We start from the raw sequence: 20200 nt of genomic DNA on the forward strand, positions 1-20200 counted from the left end.
TACTTTGTTTTCAGTGTACAAGTTTTATACATTCCTGGTTAAATTTATTCTTACGTATTTTATTCTTTTTGATGCTATTATAAATTGAATGGCTTTCTTTTTTTTTTTTTTTTTTTTGAGATGGGGTCTCGCTCTGTCGCCCAGGCTGGAGTGCAGTGGTGCAATCTCGGCTCACTGCAAGCTCCACCTCCCGGGTTCACGCCATTCTCCTGTGAATGGCTTTCTTAATTTTATTTTTGGTTGTTCATTACTAAGGGATGGAAATACAGTAGATGTTTGCATGTTGATCTCGTATTCTGCAACTTCGCTAAACTTGCTTATTTTGTGGGTAGTTTTTTTTGTGGATTCCTTGGGATTTCTGTAAATAAGTTCATGTCATCTAGAAATAGTGATGGTGTATTTCTTCCTTTTCAATCTGGATACCTCTTTTTTTCTTGCCTAATTTTTCTGGCTAGAACCCTAAATACAATATTCAATAGAAGTAGCCAGGGGCGGAAGTTCTTGTCTTATTCCAGATTTTAGGGGAAAAGCATTTAGTCTTTCATGATTAAGTAGCACTTTTTCCACAAATGACTTTTCTCAGGCTGAGGAAGTTTCTTTCTGTTCCTAGTGTGTTGAGTGGTTTTATCAGGAAAGGGTGTTGAAATTGGTGAAATGCTTTTTCTGCATCTATTGATATTATCATGTGGGTTTTACTCCTTATTTTATTAATATGACATATTACATTGGTTTATTTTCTATGTTAAGCCAACTTCGCATTCCCGGAATAAATTTCACTTGGTCATGGTATATAATTCTTTTTATATATTACTGAATTCAGTTTGCTAGTATTTTACTTAGGATTTTCTTCATGTATATGGGATACTGATCTATAGGGTTTCTTTTATTATAATGTCTTTTTTTTTTTTTTTTTGAGATAGGGACTCAGTCTGTTGCCCAGGCTGGAGTACAGTGGTATGAAAACAGCTCACTGCAGACTCAATCTCCTAGGCTCAAGTGATCCTCCTGTCTCAGCCTCTTAAGTAGCTGGGGCTGCAGGGGTGCACCACCACACCCAGCTAATAAAAAAAAAAACTTTTTTTTTTTTTTTTGTAAAGATGGACTTGTTGCCCGGGCTGGTCTCAAACTCCTGGCCTTAAACAATCCTCCTTCTTTGGTCTCCCAGAATACCGGGATTGCAGGCACGAGCCACTGTGCCTGAACTCTAATAATGTCTTTGCCTGGTTTTAGTATCAGAGTAATATTGGTCTCATAACATGAGTTTGGAAGTGTCCCTATAATCCATTTTGAGTTAATTTTTGCACAATGGATTTAAGTTTTGGGTTTTTTTTGGCATATGTATATGTATTGTTTAGTACCATTTCTTGAAAAAGACTATACTTTCTCCACTGATTGCCTTCACAATTTTGTTAGGAATCAATTGATGATATATATGTGAGTTTATTTCTGTACTGTCTATTCTGTTCCTTTATTTTTGTATCTATCTGTCCACCAATACCACACTACCTTGATTACTGTAGCTTTTTCCTTCAATGTCAGTCTTATTCAAAGTTTTGAACACAAAAATTAGCCAGGGGTGGTGCACATGCCTGTACTCCCAGCTACTTGGGAGGCTGAGGTGGGAGGATCGATTGAGCCCGAGCGGTCAAGCCTGCAGTGACCTGTGATCATGCCACTGCACTCCAGCCTGGGTGACAGAGCAAGACCTGGCCTAAAAAAAAAAAAGCTTTTTTCCCCCACACTATTCTACATCCTCTACATTTTCATGAATTTTAGAATCAACTTCTCAAATTCTATGTTTTAGTAAAATATGTATAACATAAGATCTAGCATTTTAACCATTTTTAGATGAACCATTCAGTGGCATTAACTACATTCAAACTTATGTGCAACCATCACCAGAACTTTTTAATCATCCCAGACTAAAACTCTACACCCATTAAATAACAACTTCACGCCCTCCCCTCTTCCCAGTGCCCATCAATCACCATTCTATTTTCTGTCTCTATGAACTTGACTACTCTCGTGCCTCCTAAAAGTGAAATCACACAATATTTGTCATTTTGTGGCTGACTTCATTCACTTAGTGTAATGCCTTCAAGGGTTATCCGTGTTGTAGCATTTGCCAGAATTTTCCTCCATTTTAATATTGAATAATAATATGTGAGTGTACCACTTTTTTGTTGTTGTTTGCTTGTTTTTATTTGTTTGTTTTTGTTTTTTCTTTTGAGATGGAGTCTCGCTCTGTTGCACAGGCTGGAGTGTAGTGGTGCGACCTTGGCTCACTGCAACCTCTGCCTCCCAGGTTCAAGTGATCCTCCTGCCTCAGCTCCCGAGTAGCTGGGATTACAGGCACCTGCCACCACACCTGGCTAATTTATGTATTTTTAGTAGAGACGGGGTTTCACCATGTTGGTCAGGCTAGTCTCGAACTCCTGACCTCAGGTGATTCGCCTATCTTGGCCTTCCAAAGTACCGGGATTACAGGTATGAGCCACTGAGCCCAGCCGATACCACATTTTGCTTATCAAATCATCTGTGGATGGATATTTGGGTTATTTTCACCTTTGGGCTATTATGAATAATGCTGCTATGAACATTGGTGACGGAGTCTCGCTCTGTCACCCAGGCTGGAGTGCAGTGGCGCGATCTTGGCTCACTGCAACCTCCGCCTCCCAGGTTCAAGCAATTCTCCTGCCTCGGCCTCCTGAGTAGCTGGGATTACAGGTATGCACCACCACAGCCGGCTAATTTTTGAATTTTTAGTACTCACAGAGTTTCACCATGTTAGCCAGGCTGGTCCCGAACTCCTGACCTCAGGTGAGCCACCCACTTCGGCCTCCCAGAGTGCTGTGATTACAGGCATGAGCCACCGAACCCGGCCCAAAGTCTCCATTTTTACAGAAAAAAATGCCAGCTGGGATTTTGACTGGGATTTTGACTGGGATTGTATTGAGTCGATAGATCAATTTGGTAGAGAATTGACGTCTTAATACTGAGCCTCCCAACACGTAAACCCATGTCTCTTTCCATTTACTTAGATATTCTTTCATTTCTCTCAATGATGTTTTGTAGTTTTCAGTGTACACGTCTGACACATTTTTTTGTCAGATTTATCCTCAAGTTTTTCACGCTGTTGTAAAGGGTATTTCTTAAGATTTTTATTTCTGACTGTTGCTAGCAGAGAGAAATACAGTAGAATTTGGAAACTGGGGTTATATCCTGAAACCTCACTAAACTCACATATTAACTCTTTCATAGGATTTTCTACATAAATGATCATGTCACCTGCAAAGACAATCTTGCTTCTTTCTTTCTAAACTGAATGCCTTTTATTTGCTTTTTTTCCCCTTACCTAACGGCCCTGGCTAGAACCTACAGTACAATGTTGAATAGTATTGGTGAGAGCAGACATCCTTGTCTTGTTCCTGATCTTAGGCGGAGAGCTTTCAGTCTTCTACCATTAAATATGATGTTAGCTGTATATATTTTTTATAATTGCCCTTTATCAGGTTGATGAAGTTCCCTTCTATTCCCAGTTTGTTAAGAGTTATTATCAGAAATGAACATTTGATTTTGCCAATTTTTTTCAGCATCTATTGAGATATTTATGTAGTTTTTCTTTACGAGTTTATTATTATGTGTATTACATTAATTGAACATTAAACCAACCCTATTTGCTGGGCAAATTCCGCTTGGCCATTGCGCATCAGCCTCCTCATTCCCTGTTAAATTTGATTTGCTACAATTTTGTTAAGAATTTATTCATCTAAGTTCAAGAGGGATGTTACTCTGTGGTTACGTTCTTTGTGCTGTCTTTGTCTGGACTTGGTATCAGAGTAATGCTGGCCTCACAGAATCAGCTGAGAAAAATTCCTTCCTCTTCAATTTTCTAGAGGAGCTTGTGTTGAATTAAAATTATTTTTTCCTTAATGATTTGATAGAATTCCTGAGTGAAGTCATCTGGCTCTCCAGTTTTCTTTGTTGAAAAGATCTAAGCTATGATTTCAAGTTCTTTAAGAGAAATATATACTTTCCAGGTTATCTTTTCTTGAGTGATGTTTAGTGTTTGCGTCTTTCCAGGGATGTATCTATTTCATCTAAGTTGTCAAATTTACTGGCATAAACTTGTTCATAATATTCTCTGGTTATCCTTTTTAATGTCTATAGAATCTGGAATAATGTTATCTCTCTCATTCTGATATTGGTAATTTGTTCGTTCGTTTGTTTGTTTGTTTGAGATGGAGTCTCGCTCTGTCGCCCCGTGATCTCAGCTCACTGCAACCTCCAACTCCCGGGTTCAAGCAATTCTCTTGCCTAAGCCTCCTGAGTAGCTGGTATTACAGGTGCCTGCCACCATGCCTGGTTAATTTTTCTATTTTTAGTAAAGACGGGGTTTCACCATGTTGCCCAGGTTGATCTCAAACTGCTGGCCTCAGGTGTTTCACCCGCCTCGGCCTCCCAGGGTGCTGGGATTACAGGCAGGAACCACTGCACTTGGCCTCTGATATTGGTAATTTGTGTTTTCTCTTTTTTTCCTGATCAATATGGCTAGAGGTTTGTGAATTTTATTGATCTGAAAGCTTCTAATATTAGCTTCTGATATTTCTGCATTTTTCAGTTTTCCATTTCATTCATTTCTATTCTGGTTTTTATAATTTCCTTTATTCTCTTTGTTTTCTTTGTGATTTTGCTCTTTTTTTAGTTTCTTAAGGTAATAGCTGATGCTATTGTGATTTTTCTTTTCTAAGAAGGTATTTAATATTATAAATTTCCATTTAAATACTGTTTTAGCTTCACCCAACTAATTTTTATATGTTTGTGTTTTTATTTTCTTTCGGTTAAAAATTCTAATGTCCCTTTTGATTTCTCCTTTGACCCATGGGTTATTTGGAAGTGTATTATTTAGTTTCCAAATATTTGTGGATTTTTCAGTTATCTTTCTGTTATTGATGTCTAATTTAACACCATTTTGGTCAGAAAAGATACTCTGTATGATTTGAATCCATTTAAGTTTATTTGGATTTATTCTCATTCTCCCCGATTTAATCTAGGAGGGTTGTATGTTTCCAGGAATTTATCCATCTCCTCTAGGTTTTCTAGTTTGTGCGTGTAAAGGTGTTCATAGTAGCCTTGAATGATCTTTTGTATTTCTGTGGTGTCTGTTGTAATATCTCCCATTTCATTTCTAATTGAGCTTATTTGGATTTTCTCCCTTCTTTTCTTGGTTAATCTTGCTAATGGTCTATCAATTTTATTTATCTTTTCAAAGAAACAGCCTTTTATTTCATTTATCTTCTGTATTTTTTGTTTGTTTGTTTCAATTTCATTTAGTTCTGCTCTGATCTTGGTTATTTCCTTTCTTCTGCTAGGTTTGGGTTTGGTTTGTTCTTGTTTCTCTAGTTCCTTGAGGTGTGACCTTAAATTGTCTATTTGTGCTCTTTCAGACTTTTTTGATGTAGGCATTTAGGGCTATGAACTTTCCTCTTAGCACTGCTTTTGCTGTATTCCGCAGGTGTTGATATGTTGTGTCACTATTATCATTCAGTTTGAAGAATTTTTAAATTTCCATCTTGATTTCATTGTGACCCAATGCTCATTCAGGAGCAGGTTATTTAATTTCCATGTAATTGCATGGTGTTGAAGATTCCTTTTAAAGTTGATTTCCAGTTTCATTCCACTGTGGTCTGAGTGCTTGATATAGTTTTAATTTTCTTAAATTTATTGAGATTTATTTATGACTGAAACTATGGTTTATTCTGGTAAATGTTCTATGTGCACTTGAAAAGAATATATATTCTGCAGTTGTATGAAGCGTTCCATAAATCTCAATTAGGTCAAATTTGTTCAAGTGTTGTTCAAGTCATCTGTATCCTTGCTTATTTTCTGTCTAGTTGTTCTATTAATTATCAAAAGAGGGATGTTGAAATATCTGCCTATAATAGTAGATTTGTCTGTTTCTCCTTGCTGTTCAACCAATTCTGCTTCCTGTATTTCAAAGCTTTCTTATTTGATGAATATGTTTTATATTTAAAGTGGGTTTCTTTTAGCATATAGTTGATTGTTACGTTTTCATTCTATCTGACAAACTGTTTTTGAGTGGGGTGTTCAAGCCATTTACATTTAATGTGATTATTAATATGAAAGGGTTTAAATGATCTGTTATTTGTTCCACTTTTTTCTTTTTTTCTGCTTTCTTTTGGATAAAGTGAATATTTTTATTATGCCATTTCATTTTTTATTGGCTTACTAGCTGTCGCTCTTGATTGCATTATTTTAGTGGTTGCTTTAGGGTTTAGAGTATACACCTTTAACCTATCACAGTCTACATTCAAGCAGTAGTATTCCACTACACGTGTACTTAGTATAAGAATCTTATAACAGTATACTTCCATTTCTTTTCTCCTGCTCTTGGTCTTTGTGCTGTTTTTTGTCGAGAAGCTTACTTTATATTATAAACCCCACAAAGCATTATCATTTTTGCTTTAATTTTTTTTTTTTCCCAGACAGAGTCTAGCTCTGTTGCCAGGCTGGAGTGCAGTGGCACGATCTCAGCTCACTGCAACTTCTGCCTCCCAGTTTCAAGCGATTCTCTTGCCTCAGCTTCCCGACTAGCTGTGATTACACGCATGCGCTGCCATGCCCAGCTAATTTTTTTTTTTTTAAATAGAGACAGGGTTTCACCATGTTGGCCAGGATGGTCTCGATCTCCTGACCTTGTGATCCACCCACCTCGGCCTCCCAAAGTGCTGGGATTACAGGCGTGAGCCACCGTGCCTGGCCCTAAATGGTTTTTTTTTTTTAAGAGAGTTAAAGAATAAGAAACAAAGTCTGTATATTTACCCATACAGTTGCCATTTCTTGTGCTTGTCATTTTCTTACATAGATCTAGATCTCTGCTTAGTATCATTTTTCTCTGCCTGAACATTTTTTATGGTGTGGATTTGCTGGTGATAAATTCTTTCAACTTTTGTATGGCTAAAAAAGTTTTCATTTTTCCTTCATTTTTGAAAACTGTTTTGCTAGTTACAGAATTCTAAGTTGACATTTTTCTTTCTTTTAAAAAAAATTCTTAAGATACAGGGTCTTGCTCTGTTGCCCAGGCTGGAATGCAGTGGCACAATCATGGCTCACTGCAGCCTCAACCTCCTGGGCTCCAGCAATCCTCCTGCCTCAGCCTCTCCAATAGCTTGGATTACAGGGGCATGCCACCATGTCCAGCTAAATTTTTTTCTTTTGGTTCTTTAAAGATGTTCCATTGCCCTCTCTCTTGTGTTGGTTCAAATAAAAATTTTCTGCCATCTTTATCTTTCTTCCTCTGTATGTAAAATGTTTCCCTCCGTTGTTTTCTATTTTTTCTTTGCTTTTTAATAAAATCTTTATTGAGATATAATTTACATACCATACAATTCAAACATTAAAGTTGTACAATTGTATGTTGCCCAGGCTCGAGGGCAGTGGTACAATCATAGCTCATTGCAGCCTCAACCTCCTGGACTCAAGTGATCCTCCTACCTCAGTCTCCCAAGTAGCTGGGACTACATTCATGCACCATCACACCCGGCTAATTTTTTTTTTTTTTTTTTTTTGTAGAGATGGGTTTTCTCTACCATGTTGTCCCGGCTGGTCTCAAACTTTTGAGTTCAAGTGATCCTCCCACCTCAGCCTCCCAAAGTGCTGGGATTACAGGCATGAGCCACTGCACCTGGCCTTTTATTAATATTATTTTTTCTTTTGATACAGGATCTCACTCTTGTCACCCAGACTGGAGTGCAGTGGCGCCAACACAGTTCACTTTCAGTCTCGAACTCCTGGGCTCAAGCAATCCTCCCACCTTAGTCTCCCGAGTAGCTGGGACTATAGGCACATGCTGCCACATCCAGGTAATTTTTAGGTTTTTTGTAGAGACAGGGGTTTTACCATGTTGCATAGGCTGGCCTCAAACTTCTGAGTTCTAGTGATCCTCCTACCTCAGCCTCCCAAAGTGCTGAGATTACAGGCGGGAGTCACTGCGCCTGGCCAAAGTGTTTTTTGTTTTGTTTTGTTTTGTTGTTGGTTTGAGATGGAGTTTCACTCTTGTTAACCAAGCTGGAGTACAATGGCATGATCTCAGCTCACTGCAACCTCCACCTCCCGGGTTCAAGAGATTCTCCTGCCTCTGCCTCTTGAATAGCTGGGGTTACAAGTGCGTGCCACCATGCCCGGCTAATTTTTTGTATTTTTAGTAGAAATGGAGTTTCACCATGTTAGCCAGGCTGGTCTCGAACTCCTAACCTCAGGTGATCCACCTGCCTTGGACTCCCAAAGTGCTGGGATTATAGGCATGAGCCACCGCACCTGGCCCAAAGTTTGTTTTTAAAGTTTGTTTGGCTGGACTAGAGTTGGGTTTAGTCTAGGACTATTTTGGTCCCACCACTGAGGTAAAACACTTCTGAGTATCCTACCTGATAGATGCTGTGTGAATTATGAAGCTTTGCATTCTAGGGTAATGGGCAAAAATTGCTCCTGGCCATATGTTGCCGTCTAATCCTTTTGGTCAGGTCTTTTTCTAACATGCATATCATGATCTGTACTCCACTGAAGACTTGAGGGACATCTCTGCAGATCTTGATCTCTGTGTGGCTCTCTCCTCTCCAGTACCTGCCCTACAAACTCTGTCTTCCTTGGCCTCCCTGGACTCCCTGCTCTGTCTCCTCATCTCAGGGGGAACACCAGCCTCAGTTTGAAGTCCACCTCTCTGCACTGCAATTTGGAAACTTCCTCTAGGCAGTAATATGGGGCAATCATAGAGCTCACCTGGTTTGTTTCCCTTCTCTCACATATCCCTGCCCTTTGTTATCTGATGTCCAATGTCTTAAATACTGTTTGTTGTTGTTGTTGTTGTTGTTGTTGTTGTTGTTGTTGTTGTTGTTGTTTTAGGACAAAGTCTCTCTCTGTCGCCCAGGCTGGAGTGCAGTGGCGCAATCTCAGCTCACTGCAGCCTCCGTCTCCCGGGTTTAAGCAATTCTCCTGCCTCAGCCTCCCAAGTAGCTGGGACTGCAGGCAAAGTCACCATACATGGCTAATTTTTTGTATTTTTAATAGAGACAAGGTTTCACCAGGCTGGTCTCGAACTCCTAACCTCAAGTGATCTGCCCGCCTCAGCCTCCCAAAGTGCTGGGATTAGAGGTGTGAGCCACCATGCCCGGCCAAAACTGTTGTTTTATATATTTTATCTTGTTTGTTGTTGTTTCAGGGAAAAGAGTATACCCAGTTTCTGTTATGTCATCTTAATTGGAAGCAAAAGGCACTGCTTCTTTCTAAAAAGTTAAGCATAAAGTTTTATTAATAATCTCCATCCAATTATTTTATTATATGAAATTTATAGGAGTCTAATCCTGCACTTTCTTCTGTCTCCTAGTGCTTTGTAATTTATAACATGTTTTATAATTTTGGATTATAAACTCATCTGCAATGGGAACATAATCTGTGGGAACTCTGTGAGGTCTGGGCTTAGTGAACTTACCTCTAGATCACTTTTATATTTGCCTCTCTGAGGCTCCTCTCTTTCTATGTTATTTCTTATTTTTGGTATTCCAGGGCCATAAAAGTAATGTATGTTCAGACATCAAAACCACTTGAGAACAGGCCTTGGTTATTAATTATCATGGGAGTATTTTTTTTGCCTTGACCCAGAATTCGGGTCAAGTCACACAAGCTTCCGTGTTTCTCTGGGCTTAAAGGTGATCTTTTTTTGTTTGTTTGTTTCACCATGTATTAGTTAGGGTTCTCCAAAGAAATAGAATCAGCATGAGAGAAAGAGATTGATTTATCATGAGGAATTGGCTCATGCAATTATAGAGGCTCTGAAGTCTCACAAGTCTGCTCTCTGCAAGCTGGAGATCCAGGGAAACTTGGGGTGTAATTTGGTCCAAGTCTGAAAGCTTAAGAACCAGGGTAGCCAGTGGTGTAAATCCCAGTCCAGAGGCTGGACAAGATGAGATGAGGTGTTCCAGCTCAAGAAGGCAGGCAGGAAGCAAAAGGGGAAATTTCCTCCTTCTTCCACCTCCTTCCTCCACCACAGATGACCCTTTTGTTCCATTGAGATTGAATGATTTCCACCCACATTGAAGTGGGCAATGTTCTCTACTGAGTCCATCCACTGAAATGTTAATCTCATCCAGAAACATCCTCACAGACACATCTAGAAATAATGTTTAATCTGGGCACCCCATGGCTAGTCAATGTGACACATAAAATTTACCACCATGCACATTTTCACTGAGGATACAGCACTTTTAAGAGTCCCAAGCTGATGTGGAAGTTTCCACTCCCAGGCACAAGACTTTGTCTCCTGTACCTGCTTGGAGTTGCAACCCAACCTCCCAAGGCTGCCATGTCCCTGCCAAACACTAAATCCCCAGGGTGGATACAGCATTAACTCGTATGCCTAGCTCTCTAGTTTTCTGGGGTTTTTTCTTCCCTTTTTAAAAATTATTATTATTAATTTTTTTAGATGGTCTCGCTGTGTCTCCCAGGTTGGAGTGCAGCGGCATGATCTCTGCTCACTGCAACCTCTGCCTTCCCCCGTTTCAAGCAATTCTCCTGCCTCAGCCTCCTGAGTAGCTGATATTACAGGCACATGCCATCACACCTGGCATTTTTGTAATTTTAGTAGAGATGGGGTTTTGCCATGTTGGCCAGGCTGGTCTCGAACTCCTGGCCTCAAGTGATCTCCCCACCTTGGCCTCCCAAAGTGCTGGGATTACAGATGTGAGCCACTGTACCTGGCCCTTTTTTTAAATTAATAACCTGTTTTTATTATACCAGTAACACCAACTCCTTGTAGGAGAACAGATGAGCCAAAAGAAGAAATAATTGTTAAAGTCTGTGTACATACTACCAGGGCAAGACTTTCTAAATAGTCAAAAACCAACAGATGTTGGCGAGGATGTGGAGAAAAGGGAACGCTCACACACTATTGGTGGGAATGCAAATCAGTACAACCTCTATGACAAACAGCATGGAGATTTCACAAAGAACGAAAAATAGAACTATCATTCTACCCAGCAATCCCACCACTGGGTATCCACCCAAAGGAAAAGAAATCGTTGTATCCAAAAGATACCTGCACTTGTATGCCTATCACAGCACAGTTCACAATAACAAAGACCTGGAATCAATCCAATGTCCATCCATGGGTGACTGGATAAAGAAAAGATGGTACATGATGGGATACCAGTCAGACATAAAAAAAGAATAAAATCATGTTTGATTTTATTTATTTATTTTTTTGATTTTATGTATCCACATGGGTGGAACTGGAGGCCATTATTTTAAGTGCAAATAACTCAGAAACAGAAAGTCAACCACCACACATTCCCACTTACAAGTGGGAGTTAAACAGTGTGTACACAGGATCATGGAGTGTGGAATAAGAGACACTGGAGACTTGAAAAGGTGGGAGGGTGGGAGGGGCTGAGGGATGAGAAATTACCTTTTGGGTACAATGTACACTATTTGGGTGATGGGCACACTAAAAGCCCAGACTGCCACTATATAATATATCCACGTGACAAAACTGCACTTGTACCCCCTAAACCTACAAAAATAAAAAATCAAATACTTTTCTAAAAGAACACTTAAGGACACCTGGTTTAAGCAAGCACAATTTAGTTAACTATGTAGTTTCAGCATACTCCTGTTACTACAATTCATGCTAATAGCAAAGATATACATGATACATAGAGTGAACAGTGCCTCTCTCCCTCTAAATGTTAGATCATGAGAGCATTATCAAGGCTTCAAAAGGAAAACTTTCTCATACACTGTATTCTTTTTTGAGACAGAGTCTTGCTTTGTTGCCCAGGCTGGAGTGCAGTGATGCCACCTCGGCTCACTGCAGCCTCCGCGTCCCGGGTTCAAGTGATTCTTGTGCCTCAGCCTCACAAGTAACTGGGATTACGGGCATGCACCATGGCGGGCTAATTTTTATATTTTTGGTAGAGACGGGGTTTCACCATGCTGCCCAGGCTGGTCTCAAACTCGACCTCAAGTGATCCGCCCACTTTGGCCTCCCAAAGTTTTGGGATTACAGATGTGAGCCACTGCAACTGGCTGGAAAAATTTCTCATACACTGTATTCTAAATGTCCTATTTTTCTATCGGCTCTTTTGCCTTAGAAATAGAGACACTCGTTGCATCTTCCTTTGACAACCTTTTTTGGAGGGTCCATGCTGCCCATTTGGCCTTGCCCTTTAAATCCAGCATTCCCAGATACTCAATATTAATGTCTCCAATTATAGCTTGTTTGTAAAGTCCATCGAGTTTTTTCAGTTCTTTATTATCTGTTTTTTTTCTTTTGAGATGGAGTCTCGCTCTGTCCCCCAGGCTGGAGTGCAGTGGCACGATCTCGGTTCACTGCAACTTCTGCCTGCCGGGTTCAAGCGATTCGGCTGCCTCAGCCTCCCATGTAGCTGGGATTACAGGCGCCCGCCACCACCTGCAGCTAATTTTTGCATTTTCAGTAGAGACGGGGTTTCGCCATGTTGGCCAAGCTCGAACTCCTGACCTCAGATGATCCACCCACCTCAGCCTCCCAAAGTGTTGGGATTACAGGCGTAAGCCACTGCGCCCGACCCCTCATCTGGTCTTGTTGGCAGCTTCCTCACGTCTTCTGCAGCCTTGTCGATCAGCCTGTAGTGCCATGGTGGTGGCGGCCGCACTGCTGCTTCTGTCCCGGCACTCCCTTCTTTCTTTCTAAGGGCTCAGCTACACACTTAAAAGAATGTTGGTTATTTTTTATCCAGAATTTCTTTGTGATTATTTTGTCTTTCATATTTGGTCCCCCATATTGTCAGAAATGGAATGTTTCCAGTTACTTCTTTTTTGTTTTTTGTTTGTTCGTTTGTTTGTTTTGGAGAGAGGGTCTCACTATGCTGCCCAGGCTGATCTGGAACTCCCGGGTTCAAGTGCTCCTTCTGCCTCAGTCTCCTGGAGTAGCTGGGACTATGGGCTTGCACCACTGTGCATGATTAAGATTACTTCTTAACCTATTATCATCAGACTTGCACCTCCACAGCTTTACAGATGCTGTTCTTCAAAAACCATTGGTAACTGGAGCAACTGCCAAATTCCATGGGTGCTGTTTCAGTTAGGATGAGCTCCAATCACAGGTGATGAAATACAAAAAATCAACCATAAAGATGCTTGATTTTTCTAACATAGGTGGTCCCAGGGTCAGTTTGGCAACTCACTTCTATTGAGAACTTATGTTTTTCTGTCCTTCCACTCTGCCATCCCCAGAATGTCAGTGAAGATTTTCACCTCATCGTCACATGATGGCTGCCTCCCATGACTACATCAGAGGAGCAAAAGGTGGGCCAGGCACAGTGGCTGAGAGAGGTCTGTAAGGAAGAAGTCCTTTTTGCTTGCCACCTTTTGCTACTTTTTGCTACTTTGCTACTTTTTTTTTTTTTTTCATCTCATCACTTTCAAATAAACTCAGACACCTGGGTGACTTTTCTCTGCTTCAGATTTACAATAAGTCAAGTTAAAGATTTTTTTTTCTTGTTGCCTTTCTTCTCCCTACCATTGATACTAAGATCTGATGCTCACTCGAATAATCAAACAAGTAAACAAATCGTGCAGAATTTGTTTGTTTGTTTTTAGACAGAGTCTTGCTCTGTTGCCCAGGTTGGAGTGCAGCTGCACGATCTCAGCTCACTGCAACCTCTGCCTCCCGGGTTCAAGAGATTCTCCTGCCTCAGCCTCCTGAGTAGCTGGGATTACAGTTAGCCAAGATTGGGCCACTGCACTCCAGCCTGGGCAACAGAGCGAGACTCTGTCAAAACAAAACAAAACAAAAACACCACAATCCTTCTTTGCTCAAAAAGGCCCCCACCTGCAGAGTGCCAGCAAATCATACTATCTATCTACAAAGGAAAGCAGTCTGCACATTTGTTTACTTGTTTGATTATTCCAGTGAGCATCAGAGCTTAGTATCAATAGTAGGGAGAAGAAAGGCAACAAGAAAAAAAAATCTTTAACTTGACTTACTGTAAATCTGAAGCAGAGAAAAGTCACCCAGGTGTCTGAGTTTATTTGAAAGTGATGAGATGAAGTTTCCTAGATTGGGCAGAATAGGGGAGTGGGGCGGGAGGTAGAAGTGAAGTTCAGGTTTAGACAAATAGAGGATTCACATCTTTGCACACTTGAGTTTGTGTGACTCTGGAATTTTGCATCTGCCAGATCTGTTTATGATTCTGTTGCCTTTAACAGACGACAGGCACCTCAAGAACAGAGATGTGGCTTTATGCATTTCTTTAACATGTCTTCCCTCCCTTCCATCTTTCTCAGTGCCTAGTACGAGACCTGCAGCATGTTAGGTGCTCTACAAAAATATTTGTTTAATAAAAGATCGAGTGAATGAAAACATGAGCAAAGGAGGTTACTACAATGGGAAGAAACAAACTCAACCGATTTTTTTTTTTTTTTGAGACAGAGTCTTGCTCTGCAACCTCCACCTCCGGGTTCAAGCAATTCTCCTGCCTCAGCCTCTCAAGTAGCTGGGATTACAGGTGTGTGCCACCATGCCCAGCTAATTTTTTATATTTTTAGTAGAGATGGGGTTTCACCATGTTGGCCAGGCTGGTCTTGAACTCCTGACCTCAGGTGATCCACTCGCCTTGGCCTCCCAAAATGCTGGGATTACAGGTGTGAGCGACTGCAACCGGCCAAACCCAGCTGATTTTTCAGTCGATTTAACTGTATCCTGATTAAGGGAAGAAATTGAGAAATGTACATATGTATGAGAGAGAGAGACAGAGAGAGAGAGAGAGAGAGAGAGAGAGAGAGAGAGAGAGAGAGAGAGAGAGAGACAGAAGGGAAATATCTGCAGAGAGAACAGAGCTATGATCACTAAGTAGAACAGAGGCAGCCTAATCGCCTAATCAGATACCCAGTCGGGGCCCCACCTGACTCCTACTGCAGCTGGGGGGTGGAGGGACTAGAAGGTTCAGCTTGAGTGGTCTCCCCTTCTGCAGCTCCAGTCTCCCCACCTCCAACCCCCACTGCCACTGCCCTGTGAGGAGGCTTGGAAGCTGTGGGGAGGGGAGGCAGCCGAGTTGGGCTTCTAGAACGAGGCGGGATGGTGTGAGCTCAAACGCCCTGCAATTGCTGGAGCAACAGCGGCGACACTTGAGTTATTCACAAAGGCTGGAATTCAAATGAGGCTGGCACCGCTCCAAGTCGCAGTAGCTTAGGAGGAGAGAGAAAGGCATATTAACTATTCATCAAGATCTTCGCGTTGCATGGGCTCTGAGGGTTCTCCATCTGCGTCCCTCCCTCTGTCACTGACTGGGGGTAGGGGGCGGGGGGTCCTCCAGAAGCACTTTATCTGTCAGTCTGTGAGCGGGGGCTGGGGGTGGGGGACTGAAGTTAGGCAGATTTGTCTCATCACATGATGGGGGACCTGTATCATGTGATGGCTCCGGTGATGTTGGAGGCGGCATGTGACTCCCAGGGCTACGTGGGTTCAAAAACAATTTAAATACAAAAACACAAGCAGGTTCCCCTCCTCTCCTTTGCCTTTGGTCTGGCTCTCCCCATCGCTGGGTTCAGTGCCTGACTGAATGGAAAACCCGTCGTGTTGCAGCCACTAACCTGTGAGCGCCGGGTACCTGGAGACCAGGCCCCTCTGCTGGGGGACCCCAGGAGCGTTGCCCCATCATTTTGCAGCCCACTGACTCCCAGCCTGGTAAGTTACTGCACACTTTCAGCAATTATCTGCGAAGCTGTCCTCAACTGCCTCATTAGCATGCGCAGGGCACCCTCGCTGGGCACGTTGGAAGGGAAGTGCCTGCCGGCTCTGGGGAGCTGCGGCTCTCGGGCCCTGCCAAACAGACGCAGCCTTCCTAGGGAGCAGCCCTGCGCTGGCTCTGCTGGGGTGGAAGGAGCTTCTCCTTCGCTGTCCTCCCTCTCCCTTCCCAGCCCATCTTATTCCGAGCCTCTCCTCTCTCTATCTTACTCCTCCTAACCTCTCTCACCTCTCACCCTCCCCCTTTCCACCCCCTGCCCTCAGATTTATTTATTTATTTATTTATTTATTTATTTATTTATTTATTTATTTATTTATTTATGACAGAATCTCGCTCCATCGCCCAGGCTGGAGTGCAGTGGCGCAATCTCGGCTCACTGCAACCTCTGCCTCCCGGGTTCAAGCGATTCTCCTGTCTCAGCCTCCCGAGTAGCTGGGAATAGAGGCACCCACCACCACACCCGTCTAATTTTTTTGTATTTTTAGTAGAGATGGGATTTCACCATGTTGGCCAGGTTGGTTTCGAACTCCTGACCTCCAGTGATCTCCCCGCCTTGGCCTCCGAAAGAGCTGGGATTACAGGCATCAACCCCTGAGTCCGGCTGGATTTTCTTTTTTATTCACATACCTTTCTGTCTCCCACTGATTTTCTTAGGAGTTCCTCTCATCCTCTAACCTCGCTTTTTAAAATTATTTTTCTGGATACCTAGATTTTTGTCCTTTCTGGCCAGAGCCTGAAAGAACAGCTTCTAAGGACTTGGTGATTGGAAATGTACCTTCTAAAAAAAATTCTTTTTTCACTAAGACAGTGTAGAATGCCCAGTTCCCGGTGTGTGTACGTGCGTGCACGTATGTGTTAAAGGAGATGGATACATTGCTTGGGGCCATCAGAACTGTTTCCTGGGAGGTGGTTTCTTGGCTCCACACCCCAGCTCAGCAAGGGAATGATCAAGTGATACGAGGCACAGTTACAGCAATCAGGAGACAAGGCACTCGGACCCCAAACGTCTGACTCTCTGTGGGAGAAACCAGGGCTCAAAGCAGGAGCAAAAAATCTAGTGCTGGATGCGCTCGGGCATCGAGAGGCATCTCGTAGAGCTGGCTCCGAGTTTGAGGCCACACCTTTGCAGAATGAGGCAGCGTGTGAGCGATTTAGTTCAATGTAATTGCAGTGGAGATGAACAGGGAGAGGACAGATTAGAATGATGTTTAAGGGATAGAAATAACAAGTCTTGCAGATGTATTACATATATTAGTTGAACCATGGGGAAGCCAAATGTGAATTGTGAAATTATGGCAGTGGCTGGACACAGTGGCTCACACCTGTAATCCCAGCACTTTGGGAGGCTGAGGCAGGCAGATCACCGGAGGTCAGGAGTTCGAGACCAGCCTGGCCAACATAGAGAAAACCCCATCTCTACTAAAAATACAAACATTAGCCAAGCATCGTGGTGCACATCTGTAATCCCAGCTACTCGAGAGGCTGAGGCACGAGAATCGCTTGAGCCCAGGAGGCAGAAGTTGCAGTGAGCCGAGATCACGCCACTTAACTCCAGCCTGGGCAACAGACCAAGACTCCATCTCAATAAAATAAAATGAAATAAAATAAAGTAAAGTAAAATTAAATTAAATCATGGCAGTGTCTGTAGCCCCAGAGAAAGGAGATGGTGGCTGTGTCAAAAGCTTTTGCTTCACTGTCATCTGAGCTATACCAACGTCTGTTCGGCAAGAAACTTTTAACAACGACAGAGCAGAATCCACCGAGTGACTCGATGACAGGGTGCTATTTCTATCTCCATTTCCAAGATGGAGAAACTGAGGCAAGGAGCAGTTCATTAGGTCACTTGCTTAAGGGCACTCAGCTAATAAGTGATAGAGCTAGGATTTAAGCCCGAGCAGTTTTCTCCAGCGCCCACACAGTTAACCACCAGACAGCTTCGAAAGAAAGCTATCCAGGCTGGGCGCAGTGGCTCATATCTGTAATCCCAGCACTTTGTGGGGCCTAGGCGGCTGGATTGCTTGAACCCAGGAGTTCCAGACCAGCCTGGGAAACATGGCAAAACCTCATCTCTACAAAAAATACAAAAAAAAAAAAAATTAGCTAGGTGTGGTGGCGTGCACTTGTAGTTCCAGCTACTCAGGAGGAGGATAGCTTGAGCCCAGGAGGTCGAGGCTGCAGTGAGCCATGATTGCACCACTGCACTCAGCCTGGGTGACAGAGTGAGACCCTGTCTCAAAAAGAAAAAAAATAGCTGTCCAACAGTTGCCAAGTGACAGTTTGTGCAAGTTTGGGGCTACATTTGTGAGCAAAACAGAGACACTCTATTCTCATGGGGTTTATAGTCCAGTGGGGAAGGCAGCTATTAAGTCATCATACAACATGATATATTGTTTCAAAGTGGGGCATTTGCTAAGAAGGAAGGTAATAAGATATGATAAGAATATATAACTGAAGGCCGGGAGTGGTAGTTTACACCTGTAGTCCCAGCTACTCCAGAGACTGAGGCAGGAGAATTGCTTGGACCCAGGAAGGAGGCAGAGTTTGCAGTGAGCCGAGATCGCACCATTGCGCTCTAACCTGGGTGACAGAGTGAGACTCTGTCTCAAAAAAAAAAAAAAAAAAAAAGGAATATATAACTAAAGACATACTTCAGTTGCGGGGGCATAAAAGTGGGGACAGAGTTAGTCAAAAGAGGCCTCTCTGATGATGCAGTTTTTAAGTTGGGGTGTGAGAGAGGGGTAAGGGTCAACCAGGTGGCGTGTGTGAAGGCCTTGAGGAGGGCAAGGGCTCAAGAATGCTGGTGGACCAAACACATTGCATATTTCAGACTGCATTAGATGAGGCCATCCAGATTATATGGAGCTCCAAAGCCCTGGTTAATGACTTGGGTTTCATCCTGGGATCAATGAGCAACTATTAAAGCATTTTATTTTATTTTATTTTATTTTATTTACTTATTTATTTAGAGATAGAGTCTTGCTCTGTCGCCCAGGCTGGAGTGCAGTTGTTCGATCTCGGCTCACTGCAACCTCCGCCTCCCAGGTTCAAGCAATTCTCCCGCCTCGGCCTCCTGAGTAGCTGGGATTACAAGTGTCTGCCACCATGCCCAGCTAATTTTCTTTTTTTTGTATTTTTAGTAGAAACGTGGTTTCGCCATGTTGGCCAGGCTAGTCTCAAAATCCTGACCTCAGGTGATCCGCCTGCCTTGGCTTCCCAAAGTGCTGGGACTACAGGCATGAACTACTGTGCCCAGCCTATTAAAGCATTTTAAGTAGGGAAGGAGCATACTTGGATTTGCAATATGAAAAAATGAACACAAGAGGTATATCAGTTTTTCTTGCATTACAGACCACCTCAAAGCTTAGTGGCTTCAAACAACCATCACTTATAACTCCTAACTCTGTGAGTTGGAAGTGGCAGCTGGGATCATCTGGGCACTGCTGCTGTCCTGGCCTGGGTTCACTCGTATAGATAGTCTGCTGGCAGGTTGGTTGAGAGTTGGTTGTTCGTGGATGATCTCACCCAGGTGTCTGCTGATTGGCAGGGGCAATTGAAATTGACCAGGCCACGTGTCTCCCTAGCTAGAGGGCTAGCCCAGTCTTTCATATGACAGCTGGGTTCCAAACACAGCAAGAGAAGGGAAGCCCCAGTACACAAGCATTGTTCAAGCATTTGCTTGCATCGTGTTTGCGAGGCCCATGGGCCTAGACAAGTTACGTAGTCAAGCCCAGAGTTAGAGGATGGAAAAAGATACCACTTGTTGGGTGGAGGTACAAAATATTGTGTCTCTTTTTCTCAGACCACTACATGAATTCAAAAGGCTAATAAGCTGGACACTCTCTCCCTCTAATATTGGGAGAAACTGAAAGCCAAGGGGAAATTTGAGGCCAATTTTGTGATTAGAGATACCCTCAGAACTATCATCTATCAGACTTTGTTTTTTGCTTGGAACAAGCACGGGTCTGTTTTGGATATGGATTAGAAGGTGGGTGTGGTGAAATAAGATCTCTTCTCACGGGATTTTTTTGGGAATGACTTGGAGTCTTTTGAGATTGTTCCCCATAATGAAATTTGGGCCATATGGAACTCAATGCCTTCAGTGTTCTAGGCAAGGCAAGAGCACATGCAAAGGCCCCCAGGCAGGAAGCCTGGGGCTTATTTGGGAAACAGAAGGAAGGCAATTTAATTTAAAGTAATTGCAGTGGACCAGCACGGTGGCTTACGCCTGTAATCCCAGCACTTTGGGAGAACGAGGCAGGTGGATCAACTGAGGTCAGGAGTTCGCGACCAGCCTGGCTAACACAGTGAAACGCCGTCTCTACTAAAAATACAAAAATTAGCCAGGCATGGTGACCGGCACCTGTCAGCTACTCAGGAGGCTGAGGCAACAGAATTGCTTGAAC

The 20200-nt window shown here is 42.7% G+C and overlaps 1 protein-coding gene and 1 pseudogene across 9 annotated transcripts in view; one reads left to right on the plus strand and one right to left on the minus strand.

Annotated features, from left to right (window-relative positions):
• Nucleotides 1-12132: 12132 nt before the first annotated feature.
• Nucleotides 12133-12687, minus strand: LOC101146372 (acyl-CoA-binding domain-containing protein 7-like; annotated as a pseudogene).
• A 2768-nt stretch (nucleotides 12688-15455) lies between these two features.
• TNRC6A (trinucleotide repeat containing adaptor 6A) overlaps nucleotides 15456-20200 on the plus strand; it is a 218311-nt gene continuing 213566 nt past the window's right edge. For 5 of the 9 annotated variants that reach the window (XM_055365508.2, XM_055365515.2, XM_055365509.2 and 2 more), the window contains exon 1: nucleotides 15520-15736. The gene's annotated coding sequence lies outside the window, so the exon portion shown is untranslated. Of the gene's footprint in view, nucleotides 15737-20200 lie in introns of all 9 variants that reach the window. The other 4 variants (XM_055365516.2, XM_055365518.2, XM_055365511.2 and 1 more) reach the window with 3 other exon arrangements.

This window comes from Gorilla gorilla, chromosome 18 (assembly GCF_029281585.2).
Source record: "Gorilla gorilla gorilla isolate KB3781 chromosome 18, NHGRI_mGorGor1-v2.1_pri, whole genome shotgun sequence".
Lineage (NCBI taxonomy): Eukaryota > Metazoa > Chordata > Mammalia > Primates > Hominidae > Gorilla > Gorilla gorilla.